Source organism: Schistocerca gregaria, chromosome 3 (genome assembly GCF_023897955.1).
Source record: "Schistocerca gregaria isolate iqSchGreg1 chromosome 3, iqSchGreg1.2, whole genome shotgun sequence".
NCBI classification, from domain to species: domain Eukaryota; kingdom Metazoa; phylum Arthropoda; class Insecta; order Orthoptera; family Acrididae; genus Schistocerca; species Schistocerca gregaria.
Window position 1 is genome coordinate 729,081,492 of NC_064922.1, and position 16,178 is coordinate 729,097,669.

Sequence of the window (16,178 nt, forward strand, 5' to 3'; positions counted from 1 at the left end):
AATTATGTCTTTGGAACAAAACATAATAATCCAGGGAAATATTATTAGTATGATTTTATCTGTCATGAATGATAAATGGGAATGAACTGAGTAATGAAGTAATCAGTGTTGACAAGGACATAGTTGGACTCGCTAAAGTGTCACAGGACTTATTCTAAATACATATGTGTGGGCATGTGTGTGTGTTGGGGCGGGAGGGGGGGGGGAAGTTGTTGTTTACAATGTTGTTGTTGTCGTGGTCTTCAGTCCTGAGACTGGTTTGATGCAGCTCTCCATGCTACTTTATCCTGTGCAAGCTTCTTCATCTCCAAGTACCTACTGCAGCCTACATCCTTCTGAATCTGCTTGGTGTATTCATCTCTTGGTCTCCCTCTGTGACTTTTAACCTACACGCTGCCCTCCAATACTAAATTGCTGATTCCTTAATACCTCAGAATATGCCCTACCTACCGATCCCTTCTTCTAGTCACGTTGTGCCACAAACTCCTCTCCTCCCCAATTCTATTTAATACCTCTTCATTAGTTATGTGATCTACCCATCTAAAATTCAGCATTTTTCTGTAGCACCACATTTCGAGAGCTTCTATTATCTTCTTGTCTAAACTATTTATCGTCCATGTTTCACTTCCATACCTGGCCACACTCCATACAAAAACTTTCAGAAACGACTTCCTGACACTTAAACCAAAAGTCGATCGTAACAAATTTCTCTTCTTCAGAAACGCTTTTCTTGCCATTGCCAGTCTACATCTTATACCCTCTCTACTTCGACCATCATCAGTTATTTTTCTCCCCAAATAGCAAAACACATTTACTACTTTAAGTGTCTCATTTCCTAATCTAATTCCCTCACCATCACACGACTTAATTCGACTACATTCCATTATCCTCGTTTTGCTTTTGTTGATGTTCATCTTATACCCACCTTTCAAGACACTGTCCATTCCATTCAACTGCTCTTCCAAGTCCTTTGCTGTCTCTGACAGAATTACAATGTCATTGGAGAACTTCAATGTTTTTAATTCTTCTCCATGGGTTTTAATGCCTACACCGAACTTTTCTTTTGTTTCCTTTACTGCTTGCTCAATATACAGATTGAATTGCATCGGGGAGAGGCTACAACCCTGTTTCATTCCCTTCCCAACCACTGCTTCCCTTTCATGTCCTTCGACTCTTATAACTGCTATCTGCTTCCTGTCAAAATTGTAAATAGCCTTTCTCTCCCCGTATTTACCCCTGCCACCTTCAGAATTTGACAGAGATTATTCCAGTCAGCATTGTCGAAAGCTTTCTCGATATTTACAAATTGGAATTGTTATATTATTCTTGAAGTCTGAGTGAATTTCACCTGTCTCATATATCTTGCTCACCAGATGGTAGAGTTCTGTCAGGACTGCCTCTCCCAAGGCTGTCAGTACTTCTAATGGAAAGTTGTCTACTCCGGGGACCTTGTTTCGTCTTAGGTCTTTCCTTGCTCTGTCAAACTCTTCACGCAGTATCGTATCTTCCATTTCATCTTCATCTACACCCTCTTCCATTTACATAATATTGTCCTCAAGTACATCGCCCTTGTATAGACACTCTAGAGACTCCTTCCACCTTTCAGCTTTTTCTCTTTGCTTAGAATTGCGTTTCCATCTGAGCTCTTGATATTCGTGCAAGTGGTTCTCTTTTCTCCAAAAGTCTCCTTAATTTTCTTGTAGGCAGTATCTATCTTACCCCTCGTGAGATAAGCCTCTACATACTTACATTTGTCCTCTAGCCATCCCTGCTTAGCCATTTTGCACTTCCTGTCGATCTCATTTTTGAGACGTTTTTATTCTTTTTTGCCTACTTCATTTACTGCATTTTTATAATTTCTCCTATCATCAGTTAAATACAGTATCTCTTCTCTTATCGAAGGATTTCTACTAGCAATTGTCTTTTTACCTACTTGATCCTCTGCTGCCTTCACTGTTTCATCCATCAAAGCTAACCATTCTTCTTCTACTGTATTTCTTTACCACATTCCTGTCAATTGTTCCCTGATGCTTTCCCTGAAAATCTGTACAACCACTGGTTCTTTCAGTTTATGTAAGTGCCATCTCCTTAAATTCCCACATTTTTCCAGATTCTTCAGTTTTAGTCTACAGTTCATAACCAACAGATTGTGGTCAGAGTTCACATCTGCCCCTGGAAATGTCTTACAGTGTAAAATCTGGTTCCTAAATCTATGTCTTACCATTATATAATCTATCTGAAACATTTTATTATCTCCTGGGTTCTTCCATATATACAACCTTCTTTCATAATTCCTGAACCATGTGTCTGATAAAGTTATGCTCTGCAAAATTCTACCAGTCGCCTTCCTCTTTCATTTCTTAGCCCTAATCCATATTCACATACTAGGTTTCCTTCTCTTCCTTTTCCTACTGTTGAATTCCAGTCACCAATGACTATTAAATTTTCGTCTCCCTTCACTACCTGAATAATATCTTTTACCTCATCACACTTTTCATCAATTTCTTCATCATCTGCAGAAATAGTTGGCATATAAACTGTATTAGGCGTGTGCTTCGTGTCTATCTTAGGCACAATAATGCGTTTACTTTGCTGTTTGTAGTAGCTTACCCGCACTGCTACTTTTTTTATTCATTATGAAACCCACTCCTGCATTACCCCTTTTTGATTTTGTATTTATAACCCTGTATTCACCTGACCAGAAGTCTTGTTCCTCCTGCCACCAAACTTCACTAATTCCTTCTATATCTAACTTTAACCTATCGATTTCCCTTTTTAAATTTTCTAACCTACCTGCCCGATTAAGGGATCCGACATTCCACGCTCCGATCCGTAGAAAGCCAGTTTTCCTCCTCCTGATAACGACGTTCTCTTCAGTAGTCCCTGTCCGGAGATCCGAATGGAGGACTATTTTACCTCTGGAATATTTTACCCAAGAGGATGCCATCATCATATGACGGGATTAAAGCCGAAGTGGTGTAAGTCACGTTTTTAAAATTATTGACTTAAGTGCTGCAATACAATTTTGAAATTTAGATCTATTAAATGGAAGAATGGTGTAACTCATAGTTTTGTTCTTACCCCATAGATCGCTTTAGCAGTTTCACTTGTGAATGAAACGGCCGTTTCGTTTACAGGCATTGCGGTTCAAGTCTGACTTACGCCATTATTCCTCTTAGTATTGCTAAGGTGTGCTTTCGTGCTATGTAGTTTACGTGTTTTGGTGAAGAGGGGTTCTCAATTTGATGAAGAGGCAAGTAGTGAACCCAGTATATTGCAAAATGCAGGATCTAGTGATGATTATGATCCTTCAGAGAATGAAATGTTTGGTTCTTCAGGTAAGTTTAAGTCACGTAGTCTATCATTTGGCCAATTACGTTAGTAACACATTATCATGTCTTTGAAGTTTAACAATGAATGGCCTATAAGCGTAATTTCACTGAAAATAATAGCAAACGTAGTACGCGAGCTAAGCGATGTAGCATAATTTCTGCAAAACAATTCGTAAAAATAGTAACAGTCTTTATACACAACCTCAAAATGTCGTAGCATAACATTTGGAAAATAATCATGCGTGTTTGTTTTGTTGCAATGGAAGAAGTGGAAATAACTCAACATGAATTACCAAATCTAAGTCGAAAGAGGCAAAAACGGGGGATTACGAAGCAGGAAAGAAATAAAAAAAGAAATTTGGGTCAGGCATATGAAACGAAGGAAGGGAGAAAGGTTCCTGAAAAGACATTCTCAAACATAAATTGTAACTGCAGATTAAAATGTATAGATAAGATATCAGAAGTGGCACACAGAAGTTCATTTGAAACATTTTGGAATTTAGGTTCTTTTTCCTGTCAGAATGTTTTTCTATGTGGGTTAATTAAGCAAATAAGTCCTCAACACAGGCATCCTAGAGATGGGTTAAGATTGCCAAAGTCAAAGAGCAATCAATTTTATATTCAAGTTGATGGAACTAGTGTTAAAGTAAGCAAATAATATTTCCTTCAAACATTCCAAATATAAGATGGGCGGATCACCAGAGCTGTACAAAAGTTGAAAGTGGAAGAGCAACCAGGATCGGACAAACGAGGAAGTGGGATACCTGTGAACAAAATCTCTGAAGAAAGAATGGATATAGTCAGGAAGCATATTTCTTGATTCCCCTCATACCAGCCTCATTATACAAGAGCTCAAAATCCAAACAGAACATATTTATTTCCTGACCCTAGTATACGTCTTGTGTATAACGTATACAGAGAATACTGCAAAAAGAAAAAAATCTTACCTGTCAAAGAGCCCATTTATTGCAGATGTTTCAGTCATTACTTCAACTTGCACTTTCATGCTCCACGTAAAGATACCTGTGTGAAGTGTGGCAAGTACAAAATTCAGATGTACACTTGAGAAGATGCAATAGAAAGAAAGAACCTGGAAGTACAACACAAACTTCATCTTCGGAAGGCGGAGGCTCTTAGAACATCCATGAAATTAGATAAAGAAAAGTCACAGAAAGACAAATTGTATTATGACTTCATTTTTTACTTGCAGAAATCTCTACCATTCCCCAAACTGACCACTTCTGTGCCTTATTATAAAATAAACATGTACTTGTACAATCATGGCTGTCATGAGCTGTCAACTGATGTTGGCTTTATGTACACATGGGATGAGACAATGGCCTCACGTTGTTCACAAGAAATAGGCTCTTGTGTTGCAAAACATATTACTACAAGAGCTTCAGCTTCAAACCATGTTGTCATTTATAGTGACACTTGTACGAGGCAAAATAGGAATTTGAAATTTGCATTGTGTCTCATGAAATTGCTTCACACCAGTGTTAACATCGACATTATGGACCATAAATTTATGGTTAGTGGCCACTCCTATCTCCCTAATGATTCAGATTTTGGATCTATAGAATCCTATTCAAGAGGTAAAACAGTTATGTTCCTGCTGGTTGATACTCCATAACCGCAAAATCAAGAAGAAAGAAAGCTTTTATTGTAACGCAAATGTCACGTAAAGACTTCAAGTCTACAAAGAATGTTGAACAAGCTATTACAAGGAGAAAACAAAATGTAGCTATAAAAACAGTGTCGTGGCTTAATATGTAGTGGATTCGTTTACTGAAGACCGAACCTTTTATGCTCTATTACAAGGATACTCTTACTGAGGATTTTCCATTCTCCGCTCTATGTCTAAAGCCAGCCAAACCAGGAAGGCCAATTTCACATGGACTTATTGCTATGGAAAAACTATACCATGGACCAAGACCTGTAACCAATGAAAAGAAAAAGGACATGCTAGATCTTCTACCATAAATTCCACCCATCAAAAATGCTTACTTCCAGGGACTTACAACAGCTGAAGCAACAGTAGATGATGCAGGCCCGCTGGATGTTGTTGATACTGAAAGGATATTTCGTTGTACTGCTCTTAGTTATTTCTGAAATATATCATTTGTCTTTAAAAATACCTTTTGGTTTTATTTAAATTTACTGCAAATAAAAGATTGGTTAAAGGCAAAATGGTGTAAGACATTTGGGCCCTTCAAAAGACACATAATTTTATATTAAGACGTTTTCAATTATGAACGCATTGAAACAATGACACCTTCCTGTGATGTAAAACACAAAAAAGTGGTATTGATTTCTTGTGGAATTTATTATAATGCTTCTCACAAAACCTTCTGTCAAATGCATGAAACACGATTCACACAATTTTGGCTTTAACCCCCTCATATAATCATACAGAAAAGCTGCATGCCCTCGGGAAATATTACGGCTGTAGTTTCCCCTTGCCTTCAGCCGTTCGCAGTACCACAAGAGCAAGGCCGTTTTGGTTAGAGTTACAAGGCCAGATCAGTCAATGATCCAAACTGTTGCCCTGCAACTACTGAAAAGGCTGCTGCCCCTCTTCAGGAACCACACGTTTGTCTGGTCTCTCAACAGATACCCCTCCGTTGTGGTTGTACCTACGGTACGGCTATCTGTATCGTTGAGGCACGCAAACCTCACCACCGATGGCAAGGTCCATGGTTCATGGGGGAGCCTGGTTTGGTTACCTTAATATTTTTTATTCTTGATCCTGAGGTGATACCCAGCCGTTGCCAAAATTTGTGCACTTAACATCTTATCGTAGTCAGTCACGTTTCGTCGGCTCTGCGATAATATCGGTGCTACCGCTGCAGATATGCCCCGGTTGTGCGTGATGGGGTGCAGTCGTCGTTGCATCAACTGACGGAGCCAGAAACCAGCTGGCAGATCATCACAAGGCCCAGCTGCCAGATTTACGAAGATGGTGAGCGGATACGAGGGCTGCAGGATTGAGGACAACACTTTATCTGCAGCACGCCGAGAAAACTTACGTTTTGAACTTACTACCATTACGAATGATTACACACCACAAGTCGAAAGAAGGAGCGGATACAACAAGAGGCAACAATCTCCTCAAAGCTGACGTCAGCAGCAAACAACTAAAGCAGATCCTCGACAAGAATACCACGATTCATCGAGTCGAGACGCTAGCTATTCAAGAGGCGGGTCGAGAAACTACAAATTTGAAAACCCTTTGTTTGGTGGGTTCGTAGATTCGCTGTTGGGCGGGTTTGGAGATTCGCTGTTCGTCATATTCGGAGATCTGCTGAGCATCAATAATGAAGAAGATTAATAAAAATATTTTATGAAATAATCCGATGAAACTCTGTACTTTACAAATAATGAAATCTTACACTCCTGGAAATTGAAATAAGAACACCGTGAATTCATTGTCCCAGGAAGGGGAAACTTTATTGACACATTCCTGGGGCCAGATACATCACATGATCACACTGACAGAACCACAGGCACATAGACACAGGCAACAGAACATGCACAATGTCGGCACTAGTACAGTGTATATCCACCTTTCGCAACAATGCAGGCTGCTATTCTCCCATGGAGACGATTGTAGAGATGCTGGATATAGTCCTGTGGAACGGCTTGCCATGCCATTTCCACCTGGCGCCTCAGTTGGACCAGCGTTCGTGCTGGACGTGCAGACCGCGTGAGACGACGCTTCATCCAGTCCCAAATATGCTCAATGGGGGACAGATCCGGAGATCTTGCTGGCCAGGGTAGTTGACTTACACCTTCTAGAGCACGGGATACATGCGGACGTGCATTGTCCTGTTGGAACAGCAAGTTTCCTTGCCGGTCTAGGAATGGTAGAACGATGGGTTCGATGACGGTTTGGATATACCGTGCACTATTCAGTGTCCCCTCGACGATCACCAAAGGTGTACGACCAGTGTAGGAGATCGCTCCCCACACCATGATGCCGGGTGTTGGCCCTGTGTGCCTCAGTCGTATGCAGTCCTGATTGTGGCGCTCACCTGCACGGCGCCAAACACGCATACGACCATCATTGGCACCAAGGCAGAAGCGACTCTCATCGCTGAAGACGAAACGTCTCCATTCGTCCCTCCATTCACGCCTGTCGCGACACCACTGGAGGCGGGCTGCACGATGTTGGGGCGTGAGCGGAAGACGGCCTAACGGTGTGCAGGACCGTAGCCCAGCTTCATGGAGACGGTTGCGAATGGTCCTCGCCCCAGGAGCAACAGTGTCCCTAATTAGCTGGGAAGTGGCGGTGCGGTCCCCTACGGCACTGCGTAGGATCCTGCGGTCTTGGCGTGCATCCGTGCGTCGCTGCGGTCCGGTCCCAGGTCGACGGGCACGTGCACCTTCCGCCGACCACTGGCGACAACATCGATGTACTGTGGAGACCTCACGCCCTACGTATTCGGCGGTACGTCCACCCGGCCTCCCGCATGCCCACTACACGCCCTCGCTCAAAGTCCGTCAACTGCACATACGGTTAACGTCCACGCTGTCGCGGCATGCTACCAGTGTTAAAGACTGCGATGGAGCTCCGTATGCCACGGCAAACTGGCTGACACTTACGGCGGCGGTGCACAAGTGCTGCGCAGCTAGCGCCATTCGACGGCCAACACCGCGGTTCCTGGTGTGTCCGCTGTGCCGTGCGTGTGATCATTGCTTGTACAGCCCTCTCACAGTGTCTGGTGCCAGTATGGTGGGTCTGACACACCGGTGTCAATGTTGTCTTTTTTCCATTTCCAGGAGTGTATTTATGATACGTCGACTTAATCTGCATTATCGTAGCTATGAAATATTTAAGGAGTCCTAAGGTGAAATATTTAAGGACTTTAAAAAATATTATGTGATCTAGCGTAGAAGATGACTGAACTTAGTATGGATCGATGTACCATTTCCCATACTTCATCTCAATTAACCCTGCACTTTGGTGCATGAAAAATCTAAGAGCTAACCTCACATCACAGTTCCCACTGGAAAAATCCGAAAAAGGAAACACCACAGCTCCCTTATGACAAGACCCAAAGAAAGGTAGTCATTGCCCTATAACACAAGAAGGAAGCTAAAGTCTTGTCAAGTCATAAAAATGGTATAAAATGCTGTTAAAAGTTAGAATGATAACAGATGACATGAGAAACTAACCTGTTATTATTCTGGGAGGCTGTGTAACCCCTCTTTAGAGAGAGGTTATACAGAAACGTAATTAGATTAAATTCTGCAATACGAAATGACCTAAGAGTCCGAAAACGGTAGTATTAGTTCGAAGTAATAGTTAAAATTTTACAAAGAGTAGATATTTGAAATAGTGCAACGCAAAGTAGCACTAAGAGAATTCAAGGAAGACATAAAAGAGCTGCGTTTTGTTCTGAATGTAATATATAAACCATTGCGGAATATTGTTAGATGTCTTGAGTTTCATTTTCAGTGGTGGCGAGTGTGTTGGCATTTCTACAGTAGTAGTCGGAATTTTGTGATTAGAATCCTAATAAAATTGCATTCTTAGAACTGGATTAGACAGTGGAGTGGTGGAGACGAGATTATTTTGAGAGGATGTACGAATATTGATATTCAAGTGAATGGTAATTGTACGTGTTAAACCATGGTCATCCACGAATTGCGTCAGGCGGGCTCGCCTGCGCCCCGCGGGCGCAAGGCAGTGAAGTTCTGCGCCCCGTCCGCGACCGTGTGTCGCTAGTGTCGGCATAGGAGCGAGCGAGCGAGCGAGAGAGAGAGAGAGAGAGAGAGAGCTGCGTAGCGAGTTAGACCGCACAGCACTGCTCTGGACTGTCCTGCGGTCATAGCCAACGTAAACAAAATAACAGAGAAAGCGTACCTCTGTAAAAGAGGTCGATGAGCGGTAAAACAAGCAAACCATTTACTATCGAGGCAACAACTAATGTTCGTGTGGCAGAATTACTGCTCAAAGCTTTAAGAAACAATATCCAAAGAAGAATCGAAGAACAACTTAGTAGTTTTCTGACCCACAGTTTCATTCTATTAGTACTGCACAAGCACACTCGTAATATGTACAAAAGACGTCTTCTGATAAACATATCAGTTCCTTAAATGAACTATAGTCATAAATATTCTATTTTAGAAATAATTTTATATAAGGGACATAAAGTCTCATTGTTACTGTTAGTAGTTACAAGTAAATATTTTTTGTTGTTCTACATGCTACAGCTTTTTTTCTACCTTTTCAGCGTTTAGAAATCGGATGCTTTGTTTGCTATTTTGTGAGTAATAATTTTAACTGACCATGTTTGAAAACTTATTAAAAATAGAATTATGGTTATAAAGTTTTTAATGCTTACAGTCATTTCTGTTAAAGAAGACAGTTAACATTTCCCACGTTTTTGTTTTTCGAGGAAACGACTTTGTCTAGGCTTGCTACAACATTCCGTTTGACTGTTAACCTCAAAGAATTAGTCAAATTTTTATCGCCAAGTAATCAACGGTTCGTAGTTTTAGCAGGCTTTAGAAGAGAGAAAAAGCGCTCTCAAATATACGTGCAGCCAAACACTGAGAGAACTTTAGCGGCGTGCTTGTGCAAAAGAGGGTATTTCTCTCGTGGAAGACAGCTGTAGAAGTCATCCAAAGTTTTACACATAAAGAAGCAGTCCTTCAGGCGGATATCGCACTGCAGGTCAACCAGTTCTAGTTTTAGCACTTGTGAGACGTCCTCCGTCCGAAGGGAAAATGGGTGAACAAATATATCTAAGGCCGGTTGAAGCTCACTTATCTCCAAAACTGTTCTTGTAATTTGCAAATGATTTGAATATAATCTGAAAAATATACATCTTCTTCAACGTGGTCTTGTGCAAGAGAGTGTTCACAATTCTTCTCGCTCAACTGTTTTTCCCACGAAATTAGTTATTTTATTATTTTTCAATGCTTGAATCGACTGCACTAAATCAACAACAAAGTGATTCTCGCCTTGGAGTGAAATGTTCAAAGTATTTAAATGACCAGTAAGGTCACTCATAAAAGCCAAAGCCCATTTAGGATCTCAAACAATTTCTTCTGGGCGTCCTTTCGTTTCCAAAACCGATGAAGCACCTTTCCTCTGCTCAGCCATCTTACTTCGGCGTGGTAGGGGATGTCCGGATATTCCGCTTCGATATCAGCTAGAAATTCTTTAAATTGGCGATGTGTGAGTCCATGCGATCGCAGATTATTAACCGTTCGAAGAACTGTGCCCATAACATTTTTTATGTAGACAATCTTCACACAAAGCGCCTGGTGGTGTATCAGACAATGGATTGCCGCAAATTAGGAACAGCGAACTTCAGCCATTTTTGACCTGAGGGAACTCAGAAGTCCAGTGCGTATCCGTCGTAGCGCAAGGGTTCCATCCGTTGTTAAACTGTTCAGGCGTTCCCATTTTAAACCTATTGACTCTGACATGTTTTCTACGGCTAGAAAAATAAACAAACCCGTGGTTGTGTCTTTTAATGGTATAAGGTCGAGAAATTTTTCTCTGACGCTCAGATTGCCGTCGACACCTCGAGTGAATATGACGAGCTGAGGTGTGTCCGCAACGTCAGCGGACTCGTCAACGGCGATAGAAAATGAAATTAAGTTTGCCGCTCTCTCCATTAATTGCTGCTCCATATCTGAGGCCATATCTTTAACTCGGCGGGCAACAGTTTGAGACGAAAGAGCTATTGTTTCAGATTTTTCCGTGAGGTCTGCTGGGCAAATACAAGCCACCGAGTCGACCAGGAAATCGTTGATGAGATTCCCAGCCATAGAGGGTTTCCCTGCTTTTGCAATACTCAGCGAACATTTGTAGCTTGCGCGCAAACTTTGCCCACCTCTTTCATGCTCCTACCACGGCGAAAAAGAACATACAATTAATTTTGTACAATCCTGTTTTTTAAAAACACTTTTATCATTTTAACAATTAATTGTTTCATTCATTAAAACTCAAATAAAAAGTAACAAAAAAAGATTGGTTTTAGGTGCGTTTTCTCCCAGTTCCTCTGAAAAGCGGCCTTCGACGCTGTCGAGGACAGCGAAATGTGGTCGCAAAGTAAATTTTTATCTGTTGGAATATTTGCGTTTTAATCAATTGAAAACATAGATCAAACTACAACACATGTTTTCCCATCCATAAAAACACAAACATACAGAAACTAATAATTACTCTTAATCACGCTTTGTTGCCCGAGAGAGCGTTTGTGAAGGGTCTTTAGAAAGCGCTAAAAATAACGCACCTGAAAATTCTTCTTATGTCTGTGCGGCGCGATTTAGTGCAACCCAAATATAAAAATTAATCGAAAAGATATGTTCCTAGTTGCTGACAATCTGATATTCGACAACTGGCACATTGCTAAGTGACATATCAAATTATAAAATATAGTTTTGTTATCATCTTTATAAATAATGAATAGTCATACGATAGGAAACACTTACTTCACTGTAACGATACTTGAAATTTTCTTTCAATTCTTCAAGCTTTGACTGGCGTTCCTCTTGCGACAAATTTTTCGACCTGATGTTTGTGGCGGGTATTAAAGTGCCGTTCAATCGAGTACTTTTTTTTAACACATGAGGTTCCATTGACATACTGAACATTTGGCATGATTTTCGACAGCATTACAAAGGAAATTAGTTTTCCACTCGGGTTTAAATAGTGCGGACGCACCGCCCCTCTTTCTTTTTGTCTACTGCTGTTGACCATCCATCTGGATCCACTACAGCCTTACGCCTGTAGTCTAATGGCTTTGTGTGGCTTCTGACGGCTGCTGGTTCGCCGGTCTGTTGTCCGTACGAAGCGCGCTACAGCGGCGTGGCCAGGCTCGGCGGGCGGACCGCACGGCCAGCTAAGCGACACCGCTCGGCCACTACTACAACATACAAATTCGCACTGGGCGCTGACCGCGGGCGATCGCGGGCGCTGGCGCCCTAGGGGCACAGTGTTAAACGAAACGCTACCTTCGTATACTTACGATTATAAAAAGATTTATTGACAATACGGAAACCTTGATGTTGAAATAGTACTTCATTCGCTGTATGCGAATTATTAAAGAGTATTGGGACCGAAAATAGTTTGGAGCTTATTGCACTAGTATCTTTGCCGCTCGTTGTCAAGGTGATTCCGCTAATATACGATAAGTCAAAAACAGTGCCCGTTAAATGACTACAATTCTGCTGAACAGACATTGAAAGGATTCGAACCCATAAGTAATATTGTTTCGTGAGAATTAAAAATCTTAAACATTGTGAGGCTAAGAGAGATATTTATAATTTATCGGGCATTAATGGCAAAGGAGTGGCTCATCGGAAAGCATATCTTTGGTGATAAGTACACGAAGGATTGTAGTATTGACTGATTATCATAGCGAAGCAATACACTCTAGGATCAACCCTCCTTTCGTTGATCCCCCAGTGCCATATCTCATTAATATAAGAACATAATTGTGTCAATAAAACAGAAATATACGCGGCATTACCACTGTTTACTAAATTGATTAATCAGATAGTACATAGACGATATATCTGTGAACGTTCAAGGGTTATTCAAGGATGCTGATAAACCTTTTACAAACATATTTATCAGGATTCGACGAATGCATACATACTGCTAAATTATGAATCAGTATGCGATTTATTTCCCTCATTCATAATCATACAGCCCAGGAATGTTGGACAGTTGTGGAAACAGATGATAACAACCTCGCAATCACCTACTATTTAGGTGTAATTGAAAGCGCATCGTTAAATTGGCAGTGAAAATATTACCTCTTCGGATTCTGATTGACTACCGAGACGTGTAATGCATCTTTCATTTTGTTTGCCTGCAACAACCAAAATCGCCATAATTTCGCCTTATAAGACAATACTTATATAGGAAGCATGTAGCAGCATTCTGATCGTAACGAGTTCAAGTATCAAGTCAAATGATGACAGGAAGATCAATTACACGCAGAAGCGTTTACTCGTGCCACGACAGTTTGCTAAAAGGTCACTCACTGATAATGACATCGAATAATATTCAGGACATACATGCAACTTTATCTGGATGATGTACACGTAGCTTTATTGTGAGTTCATTATGGTACAGTGTCTTCAGTGGGAATTTTGTTCTGTAAGTGAAGTGGTGCGATGGATGAGCTTCCGATTGCTGTTTATCTTCTCGTTTTTTAGCTCAGTAAGAGTTTCTTTTTCAAAGACAGTACATTAATGTTGGAGATGATTTTAAAGCATACCAGAATTTAAATAGACAACTCATAATGGGAGTGCCACAACACTACTGGAATATGACAAGAATGACTGCCGTAGAAACGGATATAAGTGCATGCAAAACTACCAAAGAACACATCTTTCCCGTAGTCCTTCAGTGCTGAAGACACAAGGTTTCTTATGGTGAGGTTTCATAAACGTTGATTCTCCATACTTCATTTTCTTTCAGTACATGAATGAAAAATGTAAAAATCTTATGTAATCAGAAATAAATTTATTTAAATCCTTCGAATATTTGAATTTGATAGTGGTCTTAGAAACGTCCACTACAATAGTTTTTATTTCACAGGTTTCTTACTGTCATTAAATAACTTTTAACGATCTACATTTTTAAAGAAAGAATCATCCGTACCTCAAAGTACACCGTGCGTATTTCACATGTGTTAAGATTATGAGATACTGTTATAAAATGTACTGTTGTCATGTACAGGTGACGTCGGTAAATTAGCTGTTTACAGCTTTTGAAGAAATTTTGATGTCGTGTGACACAAACTTACTTCAGCCCGAGTATTACCTTCTTACTCGTCAGTAGAGTCGAAAATACTCTTCTGCTTCTTCTCATAAATCTTCCTGAACTGCCGGCCCGATTGACCGAGTGGTTCTAGGCGCTTCAGTCTAGAACCGCCCGACCGCTACGGTCGCAGGTTCAAATCCTTCCTTGGGACTGGATGTGTATGATGTCCTTAGGTTCGTTAGGTTAAGTAGTTCTAAGTCCAAGGGAACTGATGACCTCAGATGTTAAGTCCCATAGTGCTCAGAGCCATTTCTTCCTGAACTGTGATCATATCTTTAAAATTTATCTACTACAGAGCTGTGCAGTGACTCAATATCTCGCAGCATTGCGGTTTTGCTTCGTATCCAATTGTATTTCAATACAATTTTTTGTCATTTATTTGTCATATAGGTTAGTGTCGTTTACTGTGATAATCAACTGTGTAAAAGTAGGCACAATTAGCTGCTTCGTTTCTTGTCGAACAGTACGCACATTTTTATTGACTAAATTCGTTCTGGTTGTGTATTTGATATGGAAAAAGGAATTGCTCCTGCTCATCTTTCATTTCAAAAATATATAAATAATATCTTAAATTCTATTACTAGCTTTACACATTTGTTTGGTTAGAGGACGCTTTTTGTTAACTAGTCAGAGCTCAGTTGATATACGCCGCAAGAATAAACGCTATCAAGATACGTAAATCTGTTTTATCTGTCTTTCTTGTTAATGTAACCCTGCATAAATAACAGTTCCTATAATGATAAAGAAGAACCAAATGTTGTAAGGTGATCCAATTAGAACTAAAATCTATATTCCTTGAAATACGATTACTATAAGCTGATGCTATATTATCATTTAGACGGGAAGCCATACCCATTAGGCAGATTATACAATTATTCACATTACTCATTTAATTTGTATATATTCGTATCAAAATTACCGTAAAGTATTTACTATTAACTAGAGAGCAGTTATGTAGTCAGTCGTTCTACATTTTGCTAAACATCTTTGGCACTTGGAAGACGTTTTCATTGTGGATTAATTTAAAATCTTCCTCCCTGAGAAGTTACATATTCTACGTGGTCCGTCACCGATCTACTATACAAAGGCGAAATACGTGTTTAACTTTTATTTTATTTTCCGAGATTGAAATGTGTTTCTAGTCTTCACATGTTAAGTAGGCGCAGTATTTCATGCGATCCGTATTCTCAGGTTTATGTGTGCCAGATATGTGCACATCGTGCTCCAAAGAGTCCACGAAGTAAATATGTAAGATATGTAAAAAAAATTAAATATCTGCTCACTTAAAAGCAAAATTTGTAATACATATATCATTAACCCACATGTGTGCAAAATAAATACTTTGGAGGCAATGAAGTTGCCCCACTTGTTTCTTTAAAGACAGAGGTCAACAAACCCCCAACAGAGCGCGTGAGAGTATTATTGGGTGGAGTTAGGGCAACACAAGTGATCAATATTGCACTCGATGTATACAAACGTCAAAGATATGTTCTGAACGCATCAGCCTGCGGTAATGAAAGTTATTTTCGTGAGGCAAAACATGTAGGCAAAGATTTGAAAGGAAAGTTCTGGATGAAGCAATTGTAAAAACATTTGCTTACTGGTTGAACATTTTGTGGATGTTTTCACAAACTTCTTAAAAGTTATCTTCAATTTCCGTCCGTCTCCCTAATAACCACTTCATACCATATAATAACTTTCCAGAAAGTAAAGCAACTTTACAATAAGATTCACTTAAACTACGTTCCAAGACTCGAAGATTGTCACTTGGCTGTTATTTTACTTCATAAGTTCAAGGCTTTTCCAGTCTATTCAGTTAACCTTCCCTTTCGCATTAAAGTTTCGGAACTTTATAATTGGCTTAGTGACAACTTCTCTAACCCTTAAAGAAGCCGATGGAAGATGTGCTGATCCATCACTGTCTATAAAGTCGTTCTACCTAAAATCCTTGATTTTGAAATGACGATAGTCTGCATATACGCAAAACCACGCAAGTGCGAGTAAAAAATATTTAACTACGATTTAAAATTTAAAATCTACAACAAAAC